The 15,652-nt window shown below is 41.2% G+C and overlaps 1 pseudogene; it reads right to left on the bottom strand.

The window, feature by feature from the left end:
* Positions 1-972: 972 nt before the first annotated feature.
* LOC102767854 lies at positions 973-1,752 on the bottom strand (annotated as a pseudogene).
* Positions 1,753-15,652: the final 13,900 nt, after the last annotated feature.

The raw sequence follows: 15,652 nt of genomic DNA, 5'->3' as shown, positions 1-15,652 counted from the left end.
CACCCCCCACCGCAACAGTAACTTGCTACAGGCTCACTTTGCTCTAGTACAGCGGTTCTCAACCTGTGGGTCACAACCCCTTTTGGGGGTCGAATGACCCTTTCACAGGGGTCGCCTAAGACCATCAGAAAACACATATATAATTACATATTGTTTTTATGATTAATCATTATGATTTAATTATGTTCAATTTGTAACAATGAAATTGGGGGTCACTACAACATGAGGAACTGTATTAAAGGGTCGCAGCATTAGGAAGATTGAGACCACTGGTCTAAGGTTTATTTCTACCCCAGTTGCTGGCTCCTACCCAACCTGGCCCTGGTCCGAGCTATGGCAGGAGGCAACCAACTGATGTGTTTCTCTCTCATCGATATTTCTGTCTTTCCCTCTCTCTCTAAACATCAATGGGAAAATATCCTCAGGTGAGGATTAAAAAAACAAACCAAGGTAGGTAACCTGGTCAGAAAGTCAAATCTGCAAGCTGCTCCTCCCAGGGGTTTGGGAATGAATGTCCTTGAGCATCTCCAAGGAGGCCTTTGGGGATGGTGCCTCCACATTCTGGAAGGTGTTCTGAACTCTGCCGAACAGGATGAAGTATTTCACCTCCAGATGAATCCGAAGTGGTTCTCATCGAACAGGATGAAGACTCCAGGGAAGAGCCTGTGGTAGGACAAGCCATAGAAACACATCCTGCAGGTTCGGGGGTAGTTGTGGAGTCTTGAGCGCAGGCAGAACAAACGGGACAGGCTGCTCCTCCAAAGCTGCAGCCCGGGACTCTCCGACCCTGGGCTGGGCAGGGCTTTGCCAGCCATGGCCCTCTCTTTCCTCAGTCTTGTCTTCTTGCTGCTGCTGCTGCTGCTGTTCCCGGATCACCTGCTCCTCAATCTCCTGGACCACCCGGGAGAGCTCGTTGAAGTTGTGGAAGATCTCGCCATCTCGCAACTGGATGTGGCGCATGAGATGGATCTCTCACATCTCCTTGGAGACTCCCGTGATCTTGGTGACCCTGGCATACTTCCCATGGAAGCTGAGCATGGCAATCATTAGGCCGAAGACATTGTAGTTGCCTTGGAAGGGGCCTGGCTGGATGAGGTCGCCCGGGTGACTTGGCGGGAGGTAGAAGTGTCGGTAGACCAGGCAGTCATACTGATATCTGTCCTCCTGCATCAGCACCAGCCACCATTCTCCCCTAAGTCTCATTGTTAAAACCTTTTGGTGGTCTCTATTGTTGCACCGCAGGGTGAGCCTGTCCTTCTGAATCTGCATGTGGCGGTTGTGGGGCCTGCTGAGGCGGCCTTCCATGCACCCCACCTTGGCTGGTTTCCTCTCCAGCAGGCAAATTCTGAACGAGGGCTTGAATTGCAGTGGGCCACCCACATGGGTGTGAAGGGAATGCCCGTAGGTCCAACCGGTAATGCATCAGCCATCCACCACTACATTCACTATTGTTCTATAGCCCTCAGTATCTAGCTGCCACAAACCCAAAATGTTTCTGTATGGGAAAAGCTTCGCATAGACTTCTCGATAAGACATACCCATCATCTCCAGGTTCTGCAAGTTTTCACAAACGCCAAACTCCTCCCGGCAGCGCCGTCTCCAGCTGCTGTCGATGTGCAGGATGTGGCAGAATTTGGTGCAGGCCTGGGCCAGGCTGGGCAGGTCGGTGCCAGTAACCGAGGCGAAGATCTCCACCAGCATCTCTATGGGCAGGTCCTGCAGCAAGCAGTTCGGGGGCGGCGAGGGCGGCATAGGGCTCGCTATTCCTCCACTCCCTGCACTGCACCTCTTTGCCGCGACCCCCTCGACGTGCTTCTCTGCCAGGGCCGGTTTCCCTTAGGCCACTGCCTTCTCAGCTTGGCCCTGGTGCTCCTGACCACACCGACATCCCCGCGAAGAGCCCATGCCTCAGAGGCCAGGGCACTCCTCCATGCCTCCACGTGTAACAGCCACCACAGTGTGGGCTGCTATGCCTCAGCTGGGCTTTTAGCTGGCTTGGTCAGGCCCCAGAGTCCAGCCAGACCCACTGGGGCCTAGCCACGCCCCCTCAGAGAGGAGCCAATTGTAGGTCTTTAGCAATACTTTGAAAGAAACTCATACCCAGTAACAGTCACCTCCCTTTCCTAGTGCCCCCTCCCTGTCCTCCGCCCTAGCTCCAGGCAGTTACTAATCTGCACTCGGTATGGATATGCCTTCAGGGATATGCCTATGGTGGTGGTGGTGGTGGTGGGGATGGGCATTGCACATAAATGCAGTCATAATATCTGGTAAAAAATAAAATAAAATAAAATAAAAAGTAAAAAAATAATAAATTGTCGTTCTGACTGTTGGTTGTCATAAAAAGATTTGACTGCCATTGGTTTGGAAAAGCATTATTATTGCTAGTAATCATTTCATATTTACTTTTCACATTCACATTTCTCCGTACAGCCAAGTTTCTTTCCCTCTTTGAAGCAGTGTTTAAAAGATAAAAGAAACATAGTAGTTGTGTATGTTTAGAGAGTGGGGCAACAGTGGTTGTGGGGGTGGGTTTTTGGATTGATTTGTGCTGCAGTAAAAGAGGCAAGGTAACAGTGTCATCTTTTGAGCTGGCTCTCAGAGGTCCATCTTGATCCTGACCCTGGAATTCCTTCCACACCTGCTTATACCACAAATAAGGAAAGGTAGTAGGGTGTGTGTTTTGTTTCGTCTGTATAAAATCTGTTTCTTAAAAACAGATTATAAAAAGATAACTTTAGAGAGTCATACCTCACCATATAAATACATTTAAAGTTATTAACTGGGATGGAATTTCCCAGAATTCAAACTTGCTTTATGGTTTGTAATGGAAGTTTTGAAAAACTTTAGACCAAAATAACCAGGAACAATTTTCCTCTCCCTAAAAGGAGCAGGAACAAAATGGAATAGTTCGGTCATAGATGAAAATATCATTGTGTTCTCACAGGGATCCATTCACTGCTGCTCGCAGGCAAATCCTCCAGAGAAAGAAACAAGTCAACAATACAATGTTCCCAAACTCTCCGTTCTGAATAGAGATCTTGGGTTCACATGCTAAAAAAGGGAGAGGCCGAAACCGGTTTGGCTCAGTGGATAGAGCGTCGGCCTGCGGACTGAAAGGTCCCAGGTTCGATTCCGGTCAAGGGCATGAACCTGGGTTGCGGGCACATCCCCAGTAGGAGATGTGCAAGAGGCAGCTGATCGATGTTTCTCTCTCATTGATGTTTCTAACTCTCTATCTCTCTCTCTTCCTCTCTGTAAAAAAATCAATAAAATATATTTAAAAAAAATAAATAAAAAAGGGAGAGAAAAAAGGAAATAAAAAAGAAAATTCCTATGGGGCACTCATGTAGCTCAGGAAAATGGTGTAGTCTAAGATCACTAACACATTAGACTCCACGCGTCTTCCGTTAGTTGGCAAGTCCACTCCAGCACGAAGCACTGCATTTACAGAAAGCTTTATCCCAGCTCCCTCCTTCACTTCCAAGTCCATTATTTTGGGCATTGCCATTGGGTTTTCGCGTCAAATTGAGTTAGTTTCTTGGTGGAGGACATCCTTGTCATTATTTCCCTCTTTTTCTCTCTAGTATTTTTTTTCTCTTTGAAGAGGTGAAGAAATGTCTGGGGAGGAAATGCTTTGTCCTTTGCAGAATTTACTTCCCAGGCATCTCCCTGGGTGAGATGGCAGGCAGACACCCCAGGCAGAGTTTGCTGTGTTGAGCTTCCTTTTGCCAGCTCCTGTATCAGCGGTTCTCAACCTGTGGGTCACGACCCCTTTGGGGGGTCAAACAACCCTTTCACAGGGCTCGCCTAAGACCATTGGAAAACACATATATAATTACATATCGTTTTTGTGATTAATCATTATGCTTTAATTATGTTCAATTTGTAACAATGAAATTGGGGGTCACCACAACATGAGGAACTGTTATTAAAGGGTTGCGGCATTAGGAAGGTTGAGAACCACTGTCCTATATTGTAGACAACCAGCTGGGTTCCAGCTCCTGCCTCCCTAGTACTTTCCTTAATTGAAACCACTGACTGTTTCCTTGCCACTCTAGTTCCACCTCCCTATCCTCAGACCAATCTGAACTGGAGGCAGATACTCAGGCTCTCACAGACCAACACTTAGCCTTGCACCAAAGCCCATTTACTCCTTGTCCTTTTCTAATAGCCTGATTCTAGAAGGTGGACTCTTACCTTGTCCCCACATGGCAATCCCCTTTGACCTTTCTCACTGGGCTTCCACATGGCTTCCTCATCGCTCTGTGGTATGCTGATTAGAATTTTCCCAGCCCAGCCAGCCTGCGATGACCAGGAGCAAGCTGTTGTCTGACACAGTCAGACTTATTGATCCAACCCAAGGAAGGGGATTGCGCATCAGAGCAACCTCGGGCATCTCAGCGAACAAAGGAAAAGATAGAACTACTATAGGGTTTGGGGAAAGGGTGGAACTTAGATCATATTTAAAAGTGTTGGAGAGGCTCAAAGCAAAGCAAGCTGTGGCCAAAGGGGTCAACATCAGGTTTGGACTATGAAGGAAATGCAGGTCCCCGTGTCCTTGGAAAGTGCAAAGTTAAGATGGATGTGGACTGTTGTAGCCGAGACCCCTTATCTGACTCTCTGCTCCTAGGTTGTAAGTTGAGAGTGGTTCTCTGTGTCAAAGTACCTTCGATCCTCCAAGCAAATGTGAGGTGTTTATTTTTACTGACATTTTAAAAAGCAAAATATCTGATAATCTATGGTTCTAGAGAATAAAGCTTCCAGTAATTTATAAATCAGGAATCATTTAAAGTCATCATTTATGACACTGTACAGCCTCAGTGTCCTTGGGAGAGATGTCTTCTGTTAAGTTTGCAGCTGACTGTGAGTCCACCCCGATAAAGGGTGGGGAGATTTTTACTCTCTCAGCCCGAGCTCATTTATACTTTCTCAGCAAGTATGTTTCTGCTAAAACCAAGACTCTGTTTATCTTGCTAGTCTTTTTCCCCAATTCTGGCAGAATTCCCAGATGTCCACCTGCTCTTTGAATATGGCCCATGCCAGCATCTGTTGGACTTTGTGTTACTCCCAGAAATTGTGTTTCTGTCTTGCTGATTACCTTCTATACCCTGAAAACACATTGTCATTTCCTCTTAGTGCCAGCGTTCTGAACACAGATTTCCCCCTGTTTAAACCTGAGCATGGCATAACTTTCCCACCGCCATTTCTCACCTGTCTCATGTAGACCAGAGGTCCATGTTCTGTCTCCGTCCTGTCTATTTCATTCTGCTACTAGGAGCTCATCCCTAATTGGTCAAGTTCTGGTATTTAGCAGTTCCCATCTCTAAATTGAACTCGAGTCCTCTTCTAAATTTCCAGGTTGTTGTGCACTGATTTCAGAGATATTCCCCCCCCCCCCCCTCCCCCCCCCCCCCCCAGGAGTCTCTCTGACCCTGGGTTTCTGGTTTGTTGACATATTTCTCCTCACCTTTTGTGGTTTGTCTGAAGGACAGTTAAGAGCCTGATGTTATTAATGGGTTCTGGGCTTTATCTTTTGGTAAAACTCAAATATTCACCTGTCATTACCTGCCAATTGTTGGGTCTGAATTTCATTTTGAAGAAGGTATGAGTAATGTAGCCAGTTTGTTCAACCAAAGAATCTTATCCCCATCTTCTTTTCCATTCAGACTAGACCTAAGACAAACAAGGTAAGAGCCCCCCTCCCCCAATATGAACAATCAGAAACAGAAAAATAAATCCACAATAGTCTTCATGGCTCTCCAGTGGTTCTCAACCTTCTGGCCCTTTAAATACAGTTCCTCATGTTGTGACCCAACCATAACATTATTTTCCTTGCTACTTCATAACTGTAATGTTGCTATTGTTATGAATCATAATGTAAATATCTGATATGCAGGATGGTCTTAGGCAACCCCTGTGTAAGGGCCATTCGACCGCCAAAGGGGTTGCGATCTACAGGTTGAGAACCGCTGTGACAGTGAAAGCCTGATTTCTAGAAGCAAAATGGTCATTGATAAGTAAGTTTATCTTAGACTTATCAGGTAGGTAAACAACAGCTCAATAATATTGGAGTTGTGTATAGATAAATTTGGTCACACGCTTTCTCCCTTGTTTTAATTACCTATCTTCAGAGCAGTGTTTGATGGAGAAATGTTCCCATCTAGAATGTCTGTGGCTAGAGCTTTGGCAACAGGATTGCTAATTCTAACTTATTAGAGCTCTTGAAACAACTTTTTCAACCTACATATGTTTATAATATTGGTATCAATGCTAATCAAAGTGTGACTAGTGGGATAATTACAGCCTATAAACAATTTGTTAGAGTTAAGAAATAGAGAAATTGAGAGTAAACATTTATAATCTTTTTTTAAAAAAAATATATTTTATTGATTTTTTACAGAAAGGAAGGGAGAGAGATAGAGAGTCAGAAACATCGATGAGAGAGAAACATCGACCAGCTGCCTCCTGCACATCTCCTACTGGGGATGTGCCCGCAACCCCGATACATGCCCTTGACCAGAATCGAACCCAGGACCTTTCAGTCTGCAGGCCGACGCTCTATCCACTGAGCCAAACCGGTTTTGGCAACATTTATAATCTTTATAGCAACTTGACACTGCATGAAAGTCAAGTGTGATAATTTTTCTAGTAATTCATTTTCATTGTATTTCTATAGCAGAAATTCAGGAAATGTGTGGGAATGGATACTTAGGGTGGGAGTAATGGTAGAAGGAACATAAGGTTGGATCAGGCCAAATTTATTGAAACGTGCTTGCTAAGTAGAGAATATGCACTTAATGTTGCAGCTTGGTGGTTAGAAAGGGCTCTACGGGCTTGGTTGATTGGTTGACTGAAACATGGACCGAAGGTGGCTGTTAGTGAGTGAAATGGAAATGTTTGGCTCCCCTTGGTTTGATGCAGAGGAAGGGATTCAGAAACTTAGGGAGATGGGGATACTGGAGTGGATTTGTCATTTAAGACATATTTACCTACTCCGGGAGGGTCCAGCAGACACAGCTTTCATCAATACTCTGAGAAAGGAACTTGTTCTTCTCTGAAGGCCAGACATTACATGAGATCCTTCAATTTGAAAACCTAAATGCAATAAGGGTAATGGATCTTGGAGGCAGGGTTCAAGCGATGGTCCTCAACTGCCAAAGACAAGTTGGTGTGGTTACGGTAACGGCCAGCAGCGTCAAAACAGTAATCTTAAGTCTGACTTGCACAGACTGGTGGCATTGACTAGTTAATCATGGTGTTCCTAGAAGTGAAATAGATGGTGAGCTTACAAAATTCTTACTTTCTATGTATAAGCAGAAAAGTTCTACATCAAGTGAACAAAAGTCTAACTCAAATAAAAACAGAGGTGGGTATACAGCCCCTCAATCAATTTCCAGACTTGAGACGCTGTGTGCAGATCCAAATACCCTTGAATGAAGGGGAGACCAGATTCCCTTGAGGAAAACCACCAGTCTACTACCAAAAATTTATACCATTAATATTTCTCCCAAAGAGATTTATGACATTTCATGAGGGAAACCATACATCAATGCAGGAAAGGAAATAATTGGACCTGTGGGGACTACTGGACACTGGCTCCAAACTGACACTAATTCCAGGAGACCCAGAATGTCACTGTGGCCCATCAGACAGAGTAGGGGATTATGGAGGTCAAACGATCAATGGACTGTTAGCTCAGTTCCATCTCATGGTGGGTCCACTGGGCCCTTAAACCCATCCTGTAGTCATTTCCTCAGTTGCAGAATGCATAATTGGAGTAGACATACTTCATAGTTGGCAGTATATACATACTGATTTCCTGACCTGAGGAGTAAGGGCTATTATGGTGAGAAAGGTCAAGTAGAAACACTAAAACTGACTCTACCTAGGAAAATACTAAATAAAAAATGAGGCTTCATTCCTGGAGGGTTTACAGAGATTAATGCCATCATCAGGGACTTGAAAGAGTCAAGGGTGATGATTTCCACCACATCCCCATTCAACTCTCCCATTTGTCCCTAGCAGAAAACAGATGGATATTGAAGAATGACAGTGGATTGCTGTAAATTTAATGAGGTGGTGACTCCTAGTGCAGCTGCTATACCAGATATGGTTTTAATGCTTAACCAAATGAACACATCCACTGGTATCTGGTATGCAGCATCGCTCTGACCATAAAGATGACCAGAAGCAGTTTCTTTGCAGCTGGTAAGGCCAGCAATACACCTTCACGGCCTACCTTCACTGTACCTATAAAATCTCCAGATCAATATTATAGTGTAGTTTGCAGGGATCTTGATTGCCTTTCCATTTCAGAAGGTATCATACTGGTCCATGGCATTGATACATGGATGACATTATGCTGACTGGGCAAGGTGAGCAAGAAGAAGCAACTGCTCTAGATTATTGGAAAGACATTTTTGTATCAGAGGGTGGGAAATAAAGCTTTCTAAAATTCAGGAGCCTTACAAAAATTCAAGACCTCAATGGAATTTCTAGGGGTTCTGTGGTGTGGGGCATGGTGAAATGTCCCTTCTATGATGAAAGATAAGCTGTTTCATCTGGCCCTTCTTATAATCAAGAAAGAGGCATAATGGCTAGTGGGCCTCTTTGGATTTTGGAGGAAATATATTCCTCATTTGAGTGTGTTCCTCTGGCCCATTTACTGAGTGACCCAAAAAGCTGCTAGTTTTGAGAGGGGCTGAGAAGAAGAGAAACTCTTCAACAGGTCCATGTTATTTTGCAAGTTGCTCTCCCACTTGGACTATATGATCCAGCAGATCCAATGGACATTAAAGTGCCAGTGGCAGATGGGGATGCTGCCTGGTGCCTTTTGCAGGCTTCCACAGGAGAACTGCAGTACAGGCCTTTAGGACATCATTTGAAGATAACTACCTTCTTTTGACAAAGGGCTCTAGGCCTATTACTTCATAGAGACTGAAGACTTGACCATGAGTTACCAAGTACCTTGAGCTTCCCATCATGAACTGAATGTTTTCTGAACCATGAAACCATAAAGGTAGGTATGCATGGCAATACTTCATCATCAAATGATAGTGGTGTATATGTGATTGGCCTGAGCTCTGAAGGAACAAGTAAGTTATTTAAAGGAGTGGTCCAAATTTCTATGATCCCCACTCCCACTACACTACCTTCTCTCTTCCAGCCTATACCTGTCCTCATGGGGCATTCCTTGTGATCAGTTGACAGAGGATGAGAAGACTCAGGGCTGATTTACAATGGAACAATGGTTCCATTGAAATGGACATTCTACAGATTATGCAGGTACCACCCAAAAGTGGGCAGCTGCCTGTCTGTAATCTCTTACTGGGATGTCCCTTAAGGAGAGCAGTGAAGATAAATCCTCCCAATGGGCAGGACTTTGGGTACCTTGTTCTCTTTGTAAAGAGAACGTAAGTGCGGCTGTAAACCAATTTGTGGGCTATAGCAATGGTTTGGCTGGTTGGATGGAAGAGGTATGTGGATATATCTACCTGAGTGGCCCAAAATAATGAGGGTATTTGTGTCCCATGTGAATGCTTACCAAGGGTGATACCAGAGAGTGTTGGGATCCAGCCCCAGCAGGTCCAGGGGTCCCCAAAGGTGTGGACGGAGTCAGCAAAGAAGGAATGACACGGAGACAGCATTCAGTTGATAAACGTGGCTAGGTTCTCTTGCCTGATTCTAGCCAGGATCTCCAGCCAGGTTCTGTCCAGGATCTCCAGCCAAGTTCTGTCTTTTATTGTCTTGTTACATCTGTATTTATACCAGTTGATTTTAATCCTGTCAATTTCTATTCCAAAGGTTAGGGTGTTTCTTATCTCCATTCCAGGGAGTAAAGATTATATAGTTTAAGGGTGATTGTTCGTAGTTAAAGTGATTAACTACCCGCCTGGCATTTAGTTAAGGGGTTTTATTCCCTCCCTAACTTCAGGGAAAAATCCCTACCTGGGGAAACAACCTTTCTCAGAGAGATGACCTTGGTTAAAACACAGCACCAAGAAGGTGAGCAAACATATTAAGAACAGTATGCCATATACGCCAGGTCCCTTGAAACATATGCTTTGCAGATGTTTCTTCCCTGCAGCGACTATGTCAAGCAGCAAGGATGGACCGGCTCCCGGCAAGAGAGGAGGATTTTAACAATCAAATGCATGGAATTACCTATTCTGTGAATATCAGTCAGCCTCCTTCCCCAGCTACCCTTGTCATAGCCCAAATGGGCTCATGAGCAAAGTGAACATGGTGGCAGAGGTCATGCACGGGCTCAGCAACATGGACTCCCACTCAAGGGCTAACCTGGATTTGGCCACCACTGAGTGCCAGGAACAGAGACTAATACTGAGACTGCATATGGCCCCATCCCCTGAGTCACCAGCCAGCTCCTTCTATTATGGAAAGGGCAGTATTTTGTTCTGTCTGGAATAGACACTTACTCTGGATATGGATTTGCTTTGTCTGCATGCAATACTTCTACCAAAACTACCATCCATGATTTACAGAATGCCTTATCCACAGTCATGGTATTCCACATAGCACTGCCTCTGAGCAAGGAATTCAACACACACACACACACACACACACACACACACACACACACACACACACACACAAAGTGCTACAATGGAATTTGCTGGTCTTACCATGTTCCCCACCACCCTGAAGTAGTTGGCTTGATAAGAGTTGTGTGGAATGGCCTTTGGAAGACTTAGTTACATACTTTCTAGGGCTGGGGCAGGATTCTACAGAAAGCTGCATGTGCTTGGAGTCAGTATCAATAATGGTGCTGTTTCTATGATAACCAGGATTCATGAGTCTAGGAAACAAGGAGGTGGAAATGGTAGCAGCATCACTCATCATCAGGAGATACAACAATGGTTCCATTTAACTGGAAGTTAATTCTGCCACCTGGCCACTTGGACCTCTTCCTTAGGCTCCTGAAACAACAAGTAAAGAAGAGAGTTACAGTGTTGACTGAGGTGACTGATCATGATTACTAGTAGGAAATTGAACTATTTACTTCATTATGGAGATAAGCAAGAGTATGTCTGGAATTCAAGAGATCTATTAGGGTGTCAGTATTACCATGCCCTGTGATGAAGGTCAATGAAAAACTACAACCACCCAATCCAGGCAGGACTACAGATGGTCCAAACACTTCAAGAATGAAGGTTTGAGAGACTCTACCAGGTAATGAACCACAACTAGCTTACTGAAAGCAAAGAAATCACAGAATGGGTAGTAGAAGAAGGTAGTTATAAATACCAGCTGTGACCACGTGACCAGTTAAAATAATGAGGATTGTAATTGCCATGAATATTTTCTCCTTGTTTTGTTATGAATATATTTATGTAATAACAAAGCAAATATCTTTGTTTTCTATCTTATTTCCTTATCATGTAACTTAAGATATATTGACTTTATATCAATATTTAAATATTTTAAATTTTGTATCATGGGACTTTTTGGCCTCTGTAATCATGTGAGACTACTCCTGTAACACATCTCCTCTTATATATCTTTATATATCCTTTGGTTCTGTTTTTCTGGTGAACACTTACTAATACAACAGGAGGCAAGGAGGGAATTCTGAGTAAGATGAACCACTGATTAGAAACATAATGTATTAAGGGTTGGAATAAATAGATGAATATACCTGAAGTATAGAATTCATAGAAAAGTTATAAAAAAGACGAGATGGAGAGATAAAAAGGAAGTACTGTAGGGCAGTGTTGGTTGCTTCATTTTGACTGTTTTCTTTTTTAAAACCTAAAACAGCAATTTCAAATGGTTCTACTTAAGTAATAATAAATATGAGGCTGGACAAAGCTATTCATTTCTTAAAATTACACAAAGAAAGAAATATTATCTTTTTACAAAGGGTCTCATAGGAGTTTGTCTGGCCCTAATGATATTAACAGACAATAAAAAGAGAAGTTATTAGGGCCACCTAGAGAAAGAAGAGAGAAAGAATTTGAAAAGCAAAAGAACAAAATGCAAAATTTTAAAAAGTTAAAATTAATTAATTAGGGGAGAAGTAGCATTAGATAAGATTATTGAAAATAGGATTAGGAGATATAGTAAAATGAGCACATAGATCACAACTGATATTTATGTATGCATTTTTATGTGTTTAGGAAAAGAACCTAATATATATTCTATTGGTAAAAGAAGGAAGTTTTTTTTGGCCTACTTTCAATGAAAACATAGGAAAGCTTTGAGAGGGTTAACATTTTTCATATCTGTATTTAAGTAGACATCTCTATTTTGGTTCAGGTGGATCCTTAAACATACAGATCAAATAAAAAACTGAGGACATGATAATATCACATAAAAATTAATGCATATCTAAATGAAGTGTTTACCTATCTATGTAATAATTATTGTTATCAAAGGTGTTAGTGATTATTATGCTTCCTCTCATCAAATTCAGATACCCCAGAGTGGCAAAACACAGTTGATGTAACTGCTATGTGAATAAAAAATAAATTTTATCACCACCTTTCTTATTATCCTTTGTCATATTGATGATGAATTTGAGAATACTTTTGTACATATAAACTAAAATTAAAGAAATATAACTCATGCATAATCCAGTTTGCCAAAATTACATTCTTTTAAAAAAATATCTTTTTATTGATTTCAGAGAAGAAGGGAGAGGGAGGGAGAGATAGAAACACCAATGATGAGAGAGAATCGTTGATCAGCTGCCTCCTGCATGCCCCACACTGGGGATTGAGCTTGCAATCTGGGCATGTGCCCTGACCAGGGATTGAACTGTGACCGCCTAGTTCAAAGGTCAACATTCAACCACTGAGCCACTCCAGCCAGGCCAAAATTACATTCTTTATTAGCAAAGTGAAATAACTATGAATAAAAGTAAGAATAAAGTAGTTGAGAGGAAATATGCTCTACATATATGTTTTTGTTCAGAACCAACACTATATGTCTGTCATTTCGTGGTATTTGAGATGCTGTGACACCATCACTTTATTGATCTTATTAAATGGTATTAACAAAGGTTTTCACACAACCTGTCATGATTGCCACTGGTCTATCACAGAGTCAGATGCATCTTAAGAGACTTTTACTTTAAAATTGAGCTACTCTTTTCCAGACCAGTCTTTTTCATTTTACAAATTGAGAGTTGACTCTTGGAATCCTTTCATTGTCTCATGGAGGTTTGTAGAAAGGAAGGCTCAAGTAGGACAACTTGGAGAACTGATGCTGTAAATCTCTTCTAAGCATTATTTTAGGTTGGCAGAGAAAAACAATGGGCATGCCGTACTCAGAATTGTTCTTTTTTATTCTACTACCAATTTTATTCAAGATCAGAACATTCTGAGGTCTCCAGATTGGAAAAGATTCAATTTCTGTGGTAGACTGAAATCAATCTTTTTCAAATAACTAAGTTGCAGAATTGTAAGTTCCCAATCTCCAAATAGGAAAGTTAAAAATATTTTTATCCACTCCCAAACCTCAAAACAAAGAATTAATTTAACCTCCATTATGGAGAAGAGATAAAAAAATTTATAAAAACTCAAAAAATTCTGAAATAAAAAAATTTACAGTCTTAAGATTAGAATGTTGGCTTAAGATTAGAATGGTAAAATTACTTTATAAGCTCACAGAAGAGCTATTTTTAATGATCATATTCAATATTAATTTTCTAAAAACAGAAAATTCATCTTAAAGACTTTTTATTATGAAATATAGTATACATACCCAAAGTATTAAACAATTATACAACTTTAACAAACCTTATAAAGCAAATGCTTGTGTAGGCACTAATTAGGAGTTTTTCATATTGTTTTGTTTTTGGTATCACGAATGCATAAAACTCATGGATTTAAACATACTTGATATGTGACTTATTTTTTAAAAACATATTTTAAAACTTTTATTGTAAAATAACTGCATATACAAAAAATTTCTCAAAATGAGTCTATAGTTTAATGAATTGTTATAAGGTGAATATTCTTGTAATCACTATTCAGCTCAAGAAGTAGAACACTGCCAGCCAGTCATCCCATAAACCCTTCATGTGCTCCACCCCAACTAAACAATTTTTATGTCTCAAAAAGTAATAACTGAATTGTGCAGAAATCACTTCCCTCATTTTTAAAGAGTTTTATCACCAAGTGTGCAAACCTAGAACAATAACCTAGTCTTTCCTATTGAAAAACAATTGCTATGTATTTTAAGTCTCAAAATAATTTGTTATGCTTCTATTTCTTCTCTTTCTCTTTCTAATAATTAATCTGTTGAAGACCCTTCAGTATTTGAATTGTAGAGCTGCCCACAGTCTATATTTTACTGATTACACACATGATGCAATTCCAAATACTTCTCTGTTATCTGTATTTCCTTCAACTTGGCAGCTGGATCCAGACATTTAATTGCCTTGGATTTGCTCTGTTTAGCCAACTATAGGTAATATTGTGTTGTTTTGTCAAGAAGCAGAAAGTTTGGTTGTCTCTCTGTTTTGTGAGTCATTGATGTGCAATACCCAGATTTATTAATCAATTAGGGGATGTAAAATGGTGAATTCTATCATTTTCTTTTAATATGTTAATTGGAACTTTATAAAGATTTGTTTTTTTCATCTCTAATTTGGGTCAGTTTTTATGGGACTGGACATATGCCTCATTCTTTCCATTTATTTACAGTATTTATACATAATATAAATGGGACCCTGTGATTATCCTAAGGTGATCAATTAGTGTTTTATTTTTTATTATAAACTTATGGATTTAAAATAATTTGATAGTGCAAGATTAATGAATAGAAATCTCATTTAAACTGGAGCTGGGAGGGCTTTATGGGAGCTCTCATGCTCTACTACTCATCATCAATTACTCCAAACATGGGGAGACATATTTTCCACCTCCAACAGGAAGATGTTTTCTACTCTACCACTCAAGCAGGAAGAAGGATCTTCCTGTCAGGCAATGATTCAGCCAATGAAAGACTGTTACAACTCAGCCAATGGAAAGCCAATACACTTCCAATGGTCTTTTTGTTTATAACAGCCCATCTGAACTTCCCCTTTTCTCCATAAAATAACATTTCTCTCCTTTGTTCTCAGGACTTGTGTGTAGTTTGCCATTTGACCACATATTCAATATAGCAATTCTTTGTTGTTCCCAAATAAAACCATTTTGCTGGAGAAATACTTGGATGTACATGTAGTGGTGTAAAGTCAACTACAGGTTTCAGTCTGTGGTAGCTAGAATAAGTCCTCACTTAACATCTGTCAGTAGGTTCTTCAACTTCAAATGAAATGACATATAATGAAACCAATTTTCACATAGGCTAATTGATATAAATAGAAATCACGTTCCTATACCACCCCATCAACATTATAATGACATAATGTTGAATGAAATATTGTTCAAGGATCTGCTGTATTATCTATTTTAAAGATTACACTGTTCCATCTTTGGTAGTGGAGGCCTATTTAAGTTTGCTCTTGAGTCTGTAATAGTCTTTGATAGCTTTCCTGTAATCTGGTATATGAGGATGTGCCAGACTTACCTTGTACATTTCGTGCCACAGACCTGGAATCAGCTAGATCCCTCAAAGATCCTAGGCACTAGGGTGCAATATGGGTGCTAGGGACACTAACTACTATTGTGTTTGTCATTGTTTT

This window comes from Myotis davidii, unplaced genomic scaffold (genome assembly GCF_000327345.1).
Source record: "Myotis davidii unplaced genomic scaffold, ASM32734v1 scaffold356, whole genome shotgun sequence".
In the NCBI taxonomy this organism is placed as follows: domain Eukaryota; kingdom Metazoa; phylum Chordata; class Mammalia; order Chiroptera; family Vespertilionidae; genus Myotis; species Myotis davidii.
This window is presented reverse-complemented; position numbering and strand designations above follow the sequence as displayed.